This window comes from Chiroxiphia lanceolata, chromosome Z (assembly GCF_009829145.1).
Source record: "Chiroxiphia lanceolata isolate bChiLan1 chromosome Z, bChiLan1.pri, whole genome shotgun sequence".
Classification (NCBI taxonomy): domain Eukaryota; kingdom Metazoa; phylum Chordata; class Aves; order Passeriformes; family Pipridae; genus Chiroxiphia; species Chiroxiphia lanceolata.
The window spans coordinates 27,228,199-27,242,764 of NC_045671.1; the positions used below are offsets into that span (position 1 = coordinate 27,228,199).

Sequence of the window (14,566 nt, forward strand, 5' to 3'; positions counted from 1 at the left end):
AAAAACTCCCTGCTCAACCCCTACAAACACCCTCCCTGCAAAGGAATAGACATTAATTTAATAGTTATAATCAATGTAACTATCATAGAAAAAAAAAAATACCTTGTATTCCCCAGTTTACTTGCAGACCAACAGAACCTGCAACGTAAGAAAAGAAAGTCTGCACAATTAGCTACTGAATACATATACATGCACACAGAGGTAGACAGACTACTTTTATAACTAGCATATGTGCTATCTGATGGTGTAATAATAGGTATAAAAGCAACTGAACAGTTAAGTATTTCCTTCTACATGCCCTGGAAAAAGATTCAGAAAGCAAAACAAATACCATGATGACATTGAACAGATATTGTCAGATTCAGATAATTACCCTTTCCTAGAGTGGCTGAATGTCAAACTGCTTTGATCTTCATTTTGTAACATATTTGAAAATACTACTTTGTAATGTAAATGTTTGAGTTGCCTCTATCTTGCACGGAAAGGAGATTGCCTTCTCTCTACTAAGGATACAAACAAAACATCTTGTCTATGAAGTTTATATTTTTTTCCTGGTCTAGGTAAATCCTAGTCACAGATGAAAACTACTTTGCACAGGATCCTGGAAGAGTACAGAAGGGAAAAAAGATGATGAACTTAAAAAACAAGGAAAGCCTAAAGTGTTGCTATTTTTGTGTTTCCTCATTATTATTATTTTTCAAGTCAAATTATAGGAGACCAATCTATGCTAAAGAAACCAAACTTTCCAAATTTCAAGCAAATAGGATTATCATATGAATTCTAAACATAACATTCATAATTATGTATTCATATCAGTCCCTTTTAAGAGGTTTACAATATTTAATTTCCATTTTCTCATTTTAGAAATAAGAGATTTGTATTTAAAAAAAACCAAAACAAACAATAAAAAGGATTTTTCTAAAAATACTACCACCAGGAATAAAAATCTCTTTTTACTGGTGGAAATTGAGTTGTCCACAGCAAGACTCATTAGGAACTCAAACTGGTGATCACATATTTCCTATATGGGAAACTGGTTATCATCATCTAAGGTAGTAAGATCCTCAGTCCCTGATTTGCTTCCCATTACACACCAAAGACTGGCTAAAGACTTTTCAAGATACATAATGACATATAAGATTCCACAAGGAATTAAAACTGCTATAAAAAAAGGAGTATATGAAATCTATAGGTAAAAAAATATAAGTGCCAGGATCTGTCTTAGTACAATAAATTCAACACGTGTGAACAAACATTTGTATTTTCACCTCCCTGTGCAAGACCAAGCTGAAATACATTATTGTCACATATACACATGTATCCACACATGTGGCAGCCAAGTCTCCTGTGATTTACTGCTCAGTCAGTATCTGAATGCATGTAAAAAGTATGCATAAAGAGAGCCAGAAAAATTTTCAATGAGCTTAGTAAAAAAGTACAGTACATATCTAACAGGAAAGAATGAACCATAAATCTCATAATGTCTACTTGTGTTAGTTATTAAAGTTATTTTCTCATACAGTCCTGATCAGAAACATACAGCAAAACTAAATGAAAGCTTCTGGAAAGAAAAAGCTTCATGTAAGTGACACTTCATTGAACAGTCAATGGGAAATCACAACTGCACAACATCTGTTTCAACCCTGCAAATAAAATTAATTTAAATTAAGCACATAAATAACTTGCCATGCATATATCAACCTAATCAATAAGCACAGACTCTAATCACAAGTGCCATTAAGATTTGTAGTGAAAGATAAGAATAAAGAGATAATTGCAATCAGAAAACATGCTGATTGGAAATAAATTACAGTGGATTTTAAACAGTGTTAAAGACTTGTTCAGAGGAAGTTTACTGCAGCATATGAAAAGCCCCAAAATATGAGGCCAAACTACATATTCCTTTCCTTATCCCTCATCACTGCTCTTCTAAAGGGTGAAACTCAATTCCTTTTCCCTTGCTGGCTTTGTTTACTGATTGAGATAAATATAGACCTAAAGCTACACTTAGTTTCAGATAAATTCCCTGAAAGAGAAAACAAATGCTAAAGACTCATGAGTCTTTTTTTTTCTATTTCATGAAACCTTATCATTCCAATTAGTTCTGTCCTAGAATATGTATTTTCTTGTAACTTTTCAAACTATCTTTTCTTACATTCAACACCTGTATTCATTCTTTTGCTCTAATTTTGTTTTTGAAAGGGCTTTGTGTACTCCATAAGAACTTCTCTGTTGCTTGGGTTTACGATATCTCTTTATTTTTTTTCCACTGAAAGTCAATAGTATCAATCGCCTTTAAGTTTTGATGCTCCTTTTTCTATCTCTTGTCCCGGTACATCTCTCAGATTTATGCTACTAGCCTCTAGCCTCATGCTCCTACCCTTCCCCAGAGTAATTTTCCCCTTCCTTTTCTCTTCCAATACTTCTTTCACTTCTGTGATGGAACGTGGACTTGTGGTATTCATAAAGGGGATTCAGCAGAAGAAAGTCATCATGTGCCGGGGGGAGGAAAGCAAGAGCCTCAAATTTCAGGAGATGCAATACTATTCCCAACCAATTGCTAGTTTTCCCCTCTCTTCCTGCTGTTCTCTATGCAGATTTCATCTTTGGTGAGTACATCAATTGCCACTTTTGTTTTGCTCCTATCAGTTTCTCATATTACTGCTGATTTTTCTTCTCTCTGACCTTCCATCTCCTCCCTGATCTAGATAATGCTATGTTTCTTCTCTACTAGCCCTCATATTTTTGTGCTCCACCAAATTATAATCCACATCTTTAGTTTTCTGCATTTCAGGTTTTACTGGTGTTATTTAATTCACTTTTTTCCCCCTAATGGTCATGGTTGTCTTTATTTAATTTCTTCTCTACCCTGTCCTCAATTAGGACAGTAGTTGAGGGTAACAGAGGAAAGTCAAGGAGGAAATTTGCCAGTAGTGATCCTTTATTAACAATAGGGCAAGTGAGCAGTCTTCCACTTCCTTCCCAACCCAGTCCAAATTCAGGTTTCTTCAGTTTCCTGTTTTTGTGTTACCATAAAAAAGGAAGACTATTTTAAGTATATGCCTTATTCAGAATTGCATATAGCTCAATACCAAGGTAATGATACATATCCATAGTTCTTTACCTAGCTGAGTGTCTTTCCCAAAATTATAGGGCTCATGAAAAGAACAAACTTTCATTTCAACAAAGTAGTTTTGCTCCCCAGAAGTTCCCTCAAATGTCAATGGCATGTACCCTGAATTTTTAAAGTAGTTGAGGGAGTTCTGATTCCAAGAGAAAACAGGGTACGTTCCTGTAATGATTTCTACTTGAAAAGATAGTGACTTGTGACATAAACAATTGGGGTGAAATTCTTCCCTTGATGACTTATCACTCAGGGATGCTAATGACTTCAGTAGAAAAGATAGTCGAGCATCCTAGGGTACAATTTGCTTCCTACTGTTTTTGAGCATACTGAAACTGAAGATTACTCTAGGAAGATGCTGTATGTGAAGCCAAGAATACAATTTCTGAGAAAGATGTTGATTGATAAAGAAAAAATAAGCAAAGAATTGCAGACACATACAAATAAAGAGCTTAAGCTAATGTAAATATGTACATACATGGTTCAACACTGTAAAAATTGTAGCATATATGCTAGAACCAATCCATATGCTATCACCACTAACACAGCATCTGCTAGAAACTGTAATACTCTCAGCAGTTTGAGACAAGCTGTGACACTGAGTCAAGAAGTGTGAGAAGAGGCAATGAAGAGAAGGAAATACTTTTAGCAGACTAAATACATCACCAAAGTCTTGATGTGAGAGTATGGCCTCTATCACTTGATGTAAACCAACAACTTTCACTATACAACATCAGGGGCATAAAAATTATGAGCATATTCTTTTTCTTCACAGGAAAAACTTGTATTGGAAATTAGTAAAAAAAGTAATTAAGTATATACCCTCTCTGATTTCTGTCAGTGTAAAATGTATTTTTAAATTGCACTTACAGAATTTCCATAAGCATACGCATCAATGAAGATCTATTACAAACATTTAACAGCTATAGATGGATTCTCTGCCTGCTAGAATATTTCATAATAACAAAACGCAAACACATTATACAGTTATTCATTTAAAGAAAAAAAACCAAAAAACAAAAAAACCCCACTCTCCCTAACCCAACCCTCACTGCAACAACAAAAATACCCACAAAGTGTAATGAAATGTTTTCTCAGTGAAGTGAGGAACAAGTGTATTATAAAGCTTCTTTTCTGACTCAGGACAACTATGTATATATAAAGAAACTTGCAGGGTACCTCACTATTGAAAAGAACAAGAAAAGAGAGAGCAAGGCAGAGAAATGGAACAAAATGTAAAATGCAAACACCACCATTATTTACATCATTGCATCATCTGAGACACATATAGACCCCTACTTAGTATATTTTATGACAGTATATGTAGTTTCCTTGACATTTTATATTAAATGAAAAAGTAGGACATATACTGCTAAATTCTTATTTCTGTGGGTCAAATTAAATTTTTTTCACCAATTCTGTGTTCCGACTCTAAATACATTTATTTGGCAATAATTCCATTATTTTTAAATAGTGATGCAAAGTAATATGCATAAATATATTGCACAAAGTTATGCTCTCTCTCTCTCTCTAAACATATATATACATATATTATACATACATAATATAGACAGTATATAACACAACCTCATGGGGGTTCTAGCTTTCTTTATTTTTGTTTTTCTTAAGTGAGTGGGAAACAATACTAAAGCACAGTTTTTGATCACTTGGTCAGAATTTTGATTCCAACCTTGGTCAAGTACCATCCCATAAACAAACTGTTAGAGAAATTGTTTGCAATCAGTCATTCACAAAGTAAGAATCATGTAAAGGGAAAACCACTTTTTCTCCAGATGTCCCAAAGAATGTTCCACTAGCTGCAGCAGAAGAGCATTTTTGCTGCATTTAATTGAGAAATCACACATTAAGGAATAATGGGAGAAAAATATGCAATAGGTAATTTATTACCTATCAAGTGGTAATAAATACTTAAAAATATGATAAATGGTCAGGAGGTCTGGAGACACACTACCTACAGCTCTGCTACTTCTTTTGAGAATGCACACAGGATCATTCTTGAGGAGAAAAGACAACACAGATAATCTCATACTGTGCTTTCATAATGAAAACTATAGGGTTTACAGGTTTTTTTCTTCCTTAATGTCCCTAATCATTAACTCAAAATAGAATTCCTAGTTACACTGATGTTGTAGAAGTATAAAGGAATTTTAATGTGAAATTTGAAATTAAATTTAATGCAATACATGTTTTCTGCTGTAAATTAACTGGTGGAAATAAGAAAAAAATCTCCAATGATATTAAAGCAAAAGTAAAAATAAATAAGGGATAATAAATTAGTGTCTTCCCTATACTCTTATTAGATTACATCCCTATGAATTTACAGTAAAAGAAAAACCTCAACAATTAATCCTCTAGATAATATTTTTTAAATATCAAAATGATCAATGCATAATAATATTGCTCAAGGAATTTAATTGCTAAGGGCAATACTTTAACTGCGTCACATGTTTTTTTGGAAAGAATCAAGTGGAAGTTTTAAGTCTACTTGCCTAAAGATTAAAATGAGTGGATTCTGAGCGCAATTTTCCCCAAAATATTGTGAATTTTAGACTAAAAACTGGAGTTTTGAAAAACACACAGAAAGCAATTAACACTTTAACAGTATTATGGTTTTTAGGTCCAATTATATTCTAGTAGTCTCTTTTAAAAATGGAAATCTGAATGATCTGTTCTCTGTTTTGTGAAATCTTACAGCATGAAATTACAATTCATTTCTTGTAGAGAGGGTTGGATGTGCATTCACGTTAAATACAGCAGTATAATTTGACAGATTTTACTTAGTTGCTTGTTTGGTCTCTGATAATATAAATTGCAAATCTTGTGCAAGTAATATTGCATATATGTCCATAAAATGTGAATGATATTCTAGGGCCTATTTAAATTATGAATATTCTCTTAAACATTTATGCTCCAAGAGAAACAGTGTAACTTTCATTGCATGCCAAACATCTACAATACCATTCACTTGCATATGGTCAGGCAAGCAACCATTAGGCTCTAAGTTTTTTAAATATATCCACTATTTTATTTTACTTTAGACACAACCGGTTTTGAATGTGCATAACCCTTTTGACTTTCAGAAAAGTAAAATTGCTGGGGTGTGTCAGTAATATGAAGCCACCAGGAAAATTGGTTTGACTTTGTTGTTCATTGCTAGTTGGATTCTTTGCTTGGTTACAAGCACTAAGAACAAGGAATGTAAAATTCTGGAAACTTATTCCTAGATGCAAGGCATCCTTTTACGGAATACATAATACAGCAACAGAAAGATACAAAAATTGAATAGATGAGGTACAGAAGTAAAACATCAGCTTCCATGTGAGAGAAGCAGAAAATGTAATAAGGGAAAATGCAGGTTCAAAGGGAACCTACTGGCAGCATCTGAGTCACACCTTGGAAGTGTTTTTTTCAGTTCTAGTGATGATATCTGCAGTATAATCCCGAATTCACCAAAGCTCTTCTGGCAAGAAATGTAAAAATTTGTGTTACATGTAATGTTAAAGACTTTTATCATCTGCTGATTATGCAAATCCTACAAGTCCTGGTGGACAGTAAGCTGAATCTGAATCCACAGTGCATCCTTGCAGATGTTATAGGAAACCTGGATTGCATCACAAGAGTACAAACATCATATTAAGGGGTGTGATCACCATCATCATCATGGCTGGGCTTCGCGAACAAAGATTTGGGAAGGCTCTATCCACATTTGTTACAGGTACGCTGGTGGCTTATGAGGCCAATACGAGATAGACATATCTAATTGCAAAGGCACAGCAGAAAGACTCCTTAGGTGGTATATTCTGCAAGACACGAATCTTTATGTATTGTCTTTTCTCCTCGAGAGTGATCCTGCGTGCGTTCTCAAAGGAGACAGCTGCATTATAGATGGTGTGTCTCCAGGCCTCCTGATTTGAGGCCAGAGTAGACCAGTTATGGTGATTAATATGGCCAAGGCTGAGATGTTGTTTCAGGGAGTCCTTGTATCTTTTCTTTGGGGCTCCTTTCATGTGGCAGCCGGTGGCAAGTTCAACATAAAGCAAGATCTTAGGGAGGTGGTGGTCCTTCATCCTTGAGACGTGCCCTGCCCAACGCAGCTGTGTTTTCAGCAACATGGCCTCAATACTTGTGACTGCTGCTTGTTCTAGAACAGATGTATTAGTCACAATCTGATCAGTGAATGTTTAGGATTGTATGGAGACAGTGTTGATGGAAGCGTTCTAGGAGACGCAGGCGGTGGCGGTAGACGACCCATGATTTGGAATCATATAAGAGAGTAGACAGCACTATGGCTCTGTAAACACTGATCTTGGTGCTTTTCTTCAAGTGTTTATTATGCCATACTCTCTTGTGGAGTTTTCCAAAAGCACTATATGCCTTTGCTAACCTGTTGTCTATCTGTCCGTCACTCTCACCATCCAAGGAGATGAGGCTACTAAGGTAATTAAACTGCTGGACCGATTTGAGCTCTGATTGGCCAATGATGATATGGGGATGATGGAAGACTTCCTGAGGTGCAGGTTGATAGAGAACTTCTGTCTTCTTTAAGCTGACTTCCAGCCCAAAGAGCTCAGCAGCGTCACCAAAGTAGGATGTTAAACGCTGCAGAACTGCTTCTATGTGGGCAACAAGGGCGGCGTCATCAGCATAGAGCAGCTCCCGGACAAGATGGTTTAAGGTCTTGGTGTGGGCCTTCAGTTGCCTTAGGTTGAATAGGCTTCCATCAGTACGGTATCGAATGTAGATACCGTCCTGATCATCCAGGTCTGCTGTGGCCCTTTGGAGCATCATGCTGAAAAAGACTGTGAAAAGGGTTGGAGCAAGAATGCAGCCTTGTTTCACACCATTGGTTATTAGAAAGGGCTCAGAAAGTGCATTGCCATATCTGACTTGGCCGTGTTGATCCTCATGGAGTGAGATGATAATTTTAAGGAACTTAGGGAGACAACCTAAACAACAAAATCTGCCATAGACCTTTTCTGCTCACAGTATTGAAAGCCTTGGTGAGGTCGACAGACCTTTGTTCTGTTCCCTACACTTCTCTTGCAGTTGTCTGAGAACAAACACCATGTCTGTGGTGCTCCTGTTGGCTCTGAAACCGCACTGACTTTCAGGTAGAATTCCTTCTGCAATAGCAGGTATTAGTCTGTTCAAGAGTATTCTTGCCAGGATGTGATAATGAGACTTTATTAAGCATCTCCCAGAACTTCAGAACAGCCAAGGCAATGGGCAAACCCTGAAAATTTTGAAGCTCTATCTGAACATAAGAAAAATATTTTTCCTCTGAAGGTGGTGAAAAAACAGCAGAGATTGCTGAAAGAGGCTGTGTAATCTCCATCCTTAGAGGTATTAAAACCTGCGTAGAACACATCCTGAGCAACTTGTTTTGACTATCCCTATTCTGAGCAGGAAGTTGCACTAGATGATATCCAGAAGTGCCAACCAGCCTCAGACACTCTGTGGTTCTTCATTTATGCATCTGCATACATCCATACATCCCAGAAAAATAACCAGAACAAGACAAATCTGCAGCCTTCTTCCCTGACATGAAATTCTCTCTTACTACACTGTAAATTTACCATGTATTCCTAGAAAACCGCAGAAAAATAAATAAATTTACCCTTAATTATGTTTATAGAAGTAGAAGGATAACTCAGAAATTTTCTAAGACAGATGTTTATATTTTATGTTATTCATGTCAAAGATGGAAGGTACTTTGACTTTAATTCCACTTTTAAGATGTTGCAAAATTGATTGTGTACAAAGATTAAGCATAGAGAAAAGGCACTTAGAAGTTAAAGGAAATTGTAAAAAAAACCCCACAACCCTCTGCCATGAATAAAAACAAGTTATTGTTCTTCTTTGTGTATTTCATCTTCCACCAGCTTCAAGCTAGTGAATGCTTTTCAATTATAGCCTCTGGGTTCTTTTATAGTCTGCTTTTTAATTAGTAAGAATGCAAACAAACAAGGACTCAAATTGCCTCTGTTCCACTGCAAATGTATATTTCCTCCTACTGTTCCCACAGTGCTGTGTTCTGCTTCCCTTATTGTAGAATTGCAGTGTTATCTCCTCCTCTTTGATCTAATAGCAACTTTGCAGGTTCTGATTGACTGACAATGTGTGCAATGACCTTCACGTAGAAAAAACCATTTTTTTTAAACAAGAATTAATTCAATGAAATTTGTCGTGCCTGACAATCTCATTTAGTTCATATGTACTTGCAAATCCTTTGCACTGTTAATGACATTATCTATCTTAGTGCATTCATTGACAAAAAAACTATCATATACTTTGTGGATCTGCTTTCAGAGTGTCCAGCTGAAATGATGAAATACATTTAGCAGAAACGGAGAAAAGGAGAAAGAAAATGTGTGTGTTTATCTTCTAGATTCCCTGTCTCTAAAAAATACCAAAACCATTAGATTTAGTGAAGACCCTAAATTAAATCATGCCCATGCAATGACAGTCACATTCAGTCTCTCAGTTTTATCTAGGTTAAGCTCTCAAAAAAAAAACCCTAAAAAAATTTAAAAGCCATTATTCCAGTTGTGGTATTCTTTTCCTTAGCTGCTTTTCTAGCCAGATGTAATAATAAAACTAGAAACTTTCTTTACGTATGAAGCTAATTGTAATCATAACTTTCAATTTCAAATGCTTTAGCTTGAAAAAATTGTAGCTAAAATTATTTGTCTATATCTACAATCTATGTAATTTAAGGTTTTGCAAATGAATATAAAACCAGAATCTTGTAATCTGTTAAAGAATTCTGCACACCTGCTTGACTCTGGTGTTTTTGCTAAAACAGTTTACAAGAAATGAGAAACCAAAGTCACACAGTAAGCAAAAAGCAAACCACATATTTTAAAGAACAATAGGACTATTTATTCATTAGATAGAATATCAAAATTTTCTAAGAGAATGTGCTTTGCCATAACACAATGTCTTCAAAGTAGGAAATACACATATAAAGATATACAGTAATAAATATCTTATTGAAACATGTATTTTAGCTTCACAGAGAAACTAAACCTATGGAGTATAAAACACTCCAAGCCTGTGATTTTATTATTTTAAACTCTATCCAGCAGCTGGGTAAGGGAAGGTTTAGGTTGGATGTCAGGAAATCACCCTTTAGGTGGTTGGGTGCTGGAACAGGCTCCCCAGGGAAATGGTCACAGCACCAAACTTGCCTGAGTTCAAGAAGCATTTCGATAGTGCTTTAAGGTACATAGTGTGACTCTTGACGCTGTCCTGTTCAGGACCAGGAATTGGACTCAGTGATCCTGATAGGTCCTTTCCAACTCTGTATACTCTCTGACTCTCTGACTCAGTTCACTGTCCTGTAAACTCCAAGCTCTTCCAGTGCCAGGGTATTTCATGCATCTCTTTTTTTGAAATAGAGTCAGTCTGTATCAGGATATACTTCACACCTACTGCTGTTCTTGCATGGTAGACTACCCAACAGCAAAGAATTCATCAAGGAATGAGAAATCTACTGCAACGCCTTGTGAAGTAACACACATGTTATAAGTTAATAATAATTGTATGTATGCTGTCTAGGATAAATTTATTCATATTCCATGCCTTTTATCTCAGATTTGCTGGATTAATTGGCTTTTCAATTAATACAGTGTTGCAGTAGCAAAACTTATGAAATTAATTGAATAGCTTAAAGTAAAAATTTTGATCATTTAAACCTCATTTTAAATTTTGATTTGTTTCATTTTAAAAATGTCGAAAAATGCAAAAGAGAAAAAGGAAAAGAAAAATCTTCTGTTCCAAATACAGAGAGTTTTGAAGGACATGAGAATAGAATGCAAACTTTATTCTGTACAAAAAGACATAGCCAGGCTTATAGCTGGGGAGGGAGAATCCATGCCTGCCACAACATTGCCGTGCGAGTATAAAATATTTCCTTCCAGTGTGGTTCAGTTATGGTTGACAAAGAAGACAGATGAGATGCTAGGTATCTTACCTTTACCGTGGCAACTACAGAACACAGGAAGATTTTGTTGCAAAAAATAAGATAGGTGTCTGAGAAGATTAGACAGAAAAAAGTATCAAATGGACAATATTTAGATTGCCATGGCAGGCTCATGAAAGGGGAAAAAAGTAATCAAATACATTTTCTGCTGGAGCAGTACAGGCTGGAACTATATAAAAAGTATGTCAATATTAATTGTACTAATTCTTAGTAATGGAAGCTGAGAATAACATTCATATAACTCTTTTGCATCTAAAATCTCAACATAAGTTAGGAACATCCCTCAAATCTTGTAACTTCTGCCCACACAGAACACTCAATGATTACTAATCCCACAAAGATTTCTCCTGCCAAAAGGGATAGTAACAAATATAAAAGGAATCATTTGTTAATGAAAAATGCTACTGTAGTCTCTAAATTCTTTCATATTCTTTTAACTGAACTGGGATAAACATTTTTCCATCAGCTCATTTTTTAATTTTTTTGTTACTTGACAGGAAACCAGGCCATGGGAGATGGTCAGTCTGCTTAAGTAGAGCATTGTGTCCACAGAGCCCATCCGCATCGCCCTACACAGGAGGATGCAACATGTGCATGGTGCCTTCATCACCTTGGCAGCCTATTTTAGTCTGCCTCTACATCAGGAGGCTGCCTGTGCTCAGTGCTGATAACAAAGCCCTATCGCTTTTCTGAGTGACAGGGCACAGTGACATATCAACACTGGAACTTAAGCGAAAAGCCCTTTTTAATTTAACTGCTAATCTGCTGAAGCTTTGTTCAAACCTGGCACTCTTGTTTTCAATTAAAACTTTCTTGTAGCTAGAAAAAAAGTTTGGTGTATGTCTTTGCCTTTTTAGGTTGCAGTCAAGTCAGGAAGCAGCTGAAAGGCTAGGAAACAGAGTGAAGTATTTGTCGCATTGCTAAATGTCAGATGGAAAATTGCATAGAATATACTTTCTGGAATTTGTTTTATAGGAGTCTCATGGAAGGTTTACTGTCAAAATGGGAATTTTCCTCTAAACTAAAATACAGAATGATTAACATACCAATATTAGCAAAAAGTCCATTATTCAGTGTTAAATTAAAACCTGTGTCTAGAAATATTAACAGTAGAATGCAGAAGTGTTAAAAAATCCTAGTGTATTTCGTGCTTTAAGCAACAAGAGAAACCATTTCAGTAGACTTTTAAGGCCATATTGGCAAGTAATCAGTCTCTGTTTCTAAGTATTTTCTTTAGATTACACTACTGTCTCAGCAAACTAACCTAAAGCACTGGGTTTTTAGACTATTTGCAAAAGGAGAGTGTACTCTACTTCAGAGGATAAAAAGCTGGTATTGCTGTTTGTCCTGGTTTCACCTGGGACAGAGCTCATATTCTTCTCAGTTGCTGGTATAAATGCCACGCTTGTTGGATTTAGGGTGAGAATAACGTTGATAATACACAGGTGTTTTGACTGTTGCTATGTAGTCTAACCCTAAGTCAAGGGGTTTTTAGGGTCTTGTGTTCTACAAGTGAGGAACTGCACAAAAAGCTGAGAGGGAGCACGACCAGAATAGGTGATCAATAACTGATCAATAACACAGATCACTACACCCAGTACATAAACTTGGGAAGTTGTCCAGAGGGGAATGATTACACCTCAGGGATGAGATGCGAACCTTTTGGCAGTATTGTACATCACTTTTTTCTCTTGGGTTTTGTTACTCCCTTCCTGTTCTTATCTTTGCTGCTATTATGTTTTTGTTGTTTCTGCTGCTATTGTTATTGTTTTCACACTTAGCATTATCAGGATATTGCTATTATAGTTATTGTTTATCGTTATTTTCAGATTTCAATTATTATTTATTCTCATCTCAACCCACGTGGTTTACTCTTTTCTTCTGATTCTCCTCCCCACCATGGGTGGCTGTGGTGGTAGGAATGAGAGAGTAGCTGCATAATACTTAGTTTCTAGTTGGGGTTAAACCATGACAAAATTTTAGAGAATATTTAGAGCAATATCCACATGAAGATGTTACAAATATTGGAAGTAACATTTCCCTTCGGGAAGACAAAAACTTTTCTGGAAATTTGTCTCTTGGACAACTATTAAGTACAAAGAGTGATGTCTTTTTCTTCTCTTTTTCAAAGTGGTTTCAAAATTTTCTTGGTTCACTTCAACACATTTTTCTTTGGCAAGTTGTTTCAGTGAATTGGCTACATATCAAAATACAATCTTCTGTGTAATCGCATGACTCAACCTGCCATTACTTGATTGATCAAGACTTTGGCCTATGAATAATAAAACATACGGCCTACATCTCCACAAAACTATGTAGATAAATGCAAACTTAAAATTAATGGCAGCTAGGACCAGAAGTTTGGTTTGCTTTGGGGTTTTGTTTGTTTTGTTTGTTTGTTTTGTTTTAATTCTGAAACGAACATAAAAATGTAAATATTTTGAAGTTTATAGTTATGCATTCTTATGTAGCATTTGTTCTTAATGAACGGGATAATGTCTACAAAGTTTACTAACCAAAGGTAAATAAAAAGATGTATAGTTAAAGATGTATATTTGTGTTTAATAGCTAAGCAGGTACAAAAAATATCTCAGGCTCTTAAAATAGCTGAGCAGCTACAATAGCGTGTGCAACACTACTATATTTTTTTCCTCTGAAAATATTTCTATTTACATCTATTTTTAAAATGCTGAAGTAAAATTTATGCAGTTAGTAATTCATGAATTATTTAGAACTCTTTTTCTAATACTCTATGCTAATCCAAATAATATACTTTCTTTTCCTTAAAATTCCTTTTAGATATCTAAATTCATCATTCTTAGGAACAAGATACAATAAAGCTTCATTAATGAATTATTTTGCTCAACTTTTCAGATGTAAGTTGCATAGAATTGAGTAGAGACTGACACTCCTTGAATAATATTTTCATTGTGTATCTTTGGTCTTGAGGAAAGTTTTATCAGGCAAGTGTCAAATTCTGTGTTCAGCACAATAAGCTGTTCCAAACTCGTTAAATCAATTTTAATCTGTTCTCTGGAAGAAAATTTATCTTAGCCACTGTTTTATCTAGATAAAATATAGTGTTCTTTTTTAGGATTATGTCACAGATGAAACTGTGGACATATGGAAAAATCTTTATGGACAGTATTTTATACAGTCCTTGCCCTGAATTCTGAAAAATGTTTCTCCTTCCTTTCTTCCCAAGCTATTTTTCAATATTCATCTACTTTCTTAGAAAATGAATATAAGTTTTTTTAGCAGTCCTTGGAAGTGGCTGTGTTAACTATCTATTTATTAAATATTATATTATCTATTTGTAGTTATATAGTTAATATTGTATCTAGTTTTGTATATTTATATATTTATCTGTTATATTATCTATTTATTAAATTTTATATTTATGTGTATAAATACATATACATGCATGCATAACAATA

The 14,566-nt window shown here is 35.2% G+C and overlaps 1 protein-coding gene across 42 annotated transcripts in view; it reads right to left on the reverse strand.

Moving 5' to 3' along the window:
* Nucleotides 1-14,566, reverse strand: part of PTPRD (protein tyrosine phosphatase receptor type D) — a 1,166,099-nt gene that overhangs the window by 647,952 nt on the left and 503,581 nt on the right. For 41 of the 42 annotated variants that reach the window (XM_032676409.1, XM_032676411.1, XM_032676448.1 and 38 more), the window contains exon 7: nt 103-138. The exons of the other annotated variant lie outside the window; for it this stretch is intronic. The gene's annotated coding sequence lies outside the window, so the exon portion shown is untranslated. The remainder of the gene's footprint in view (nt 1-102; nt 139-14,566) is intronic. 42 annotated transcript variants of the gene reach the window in all.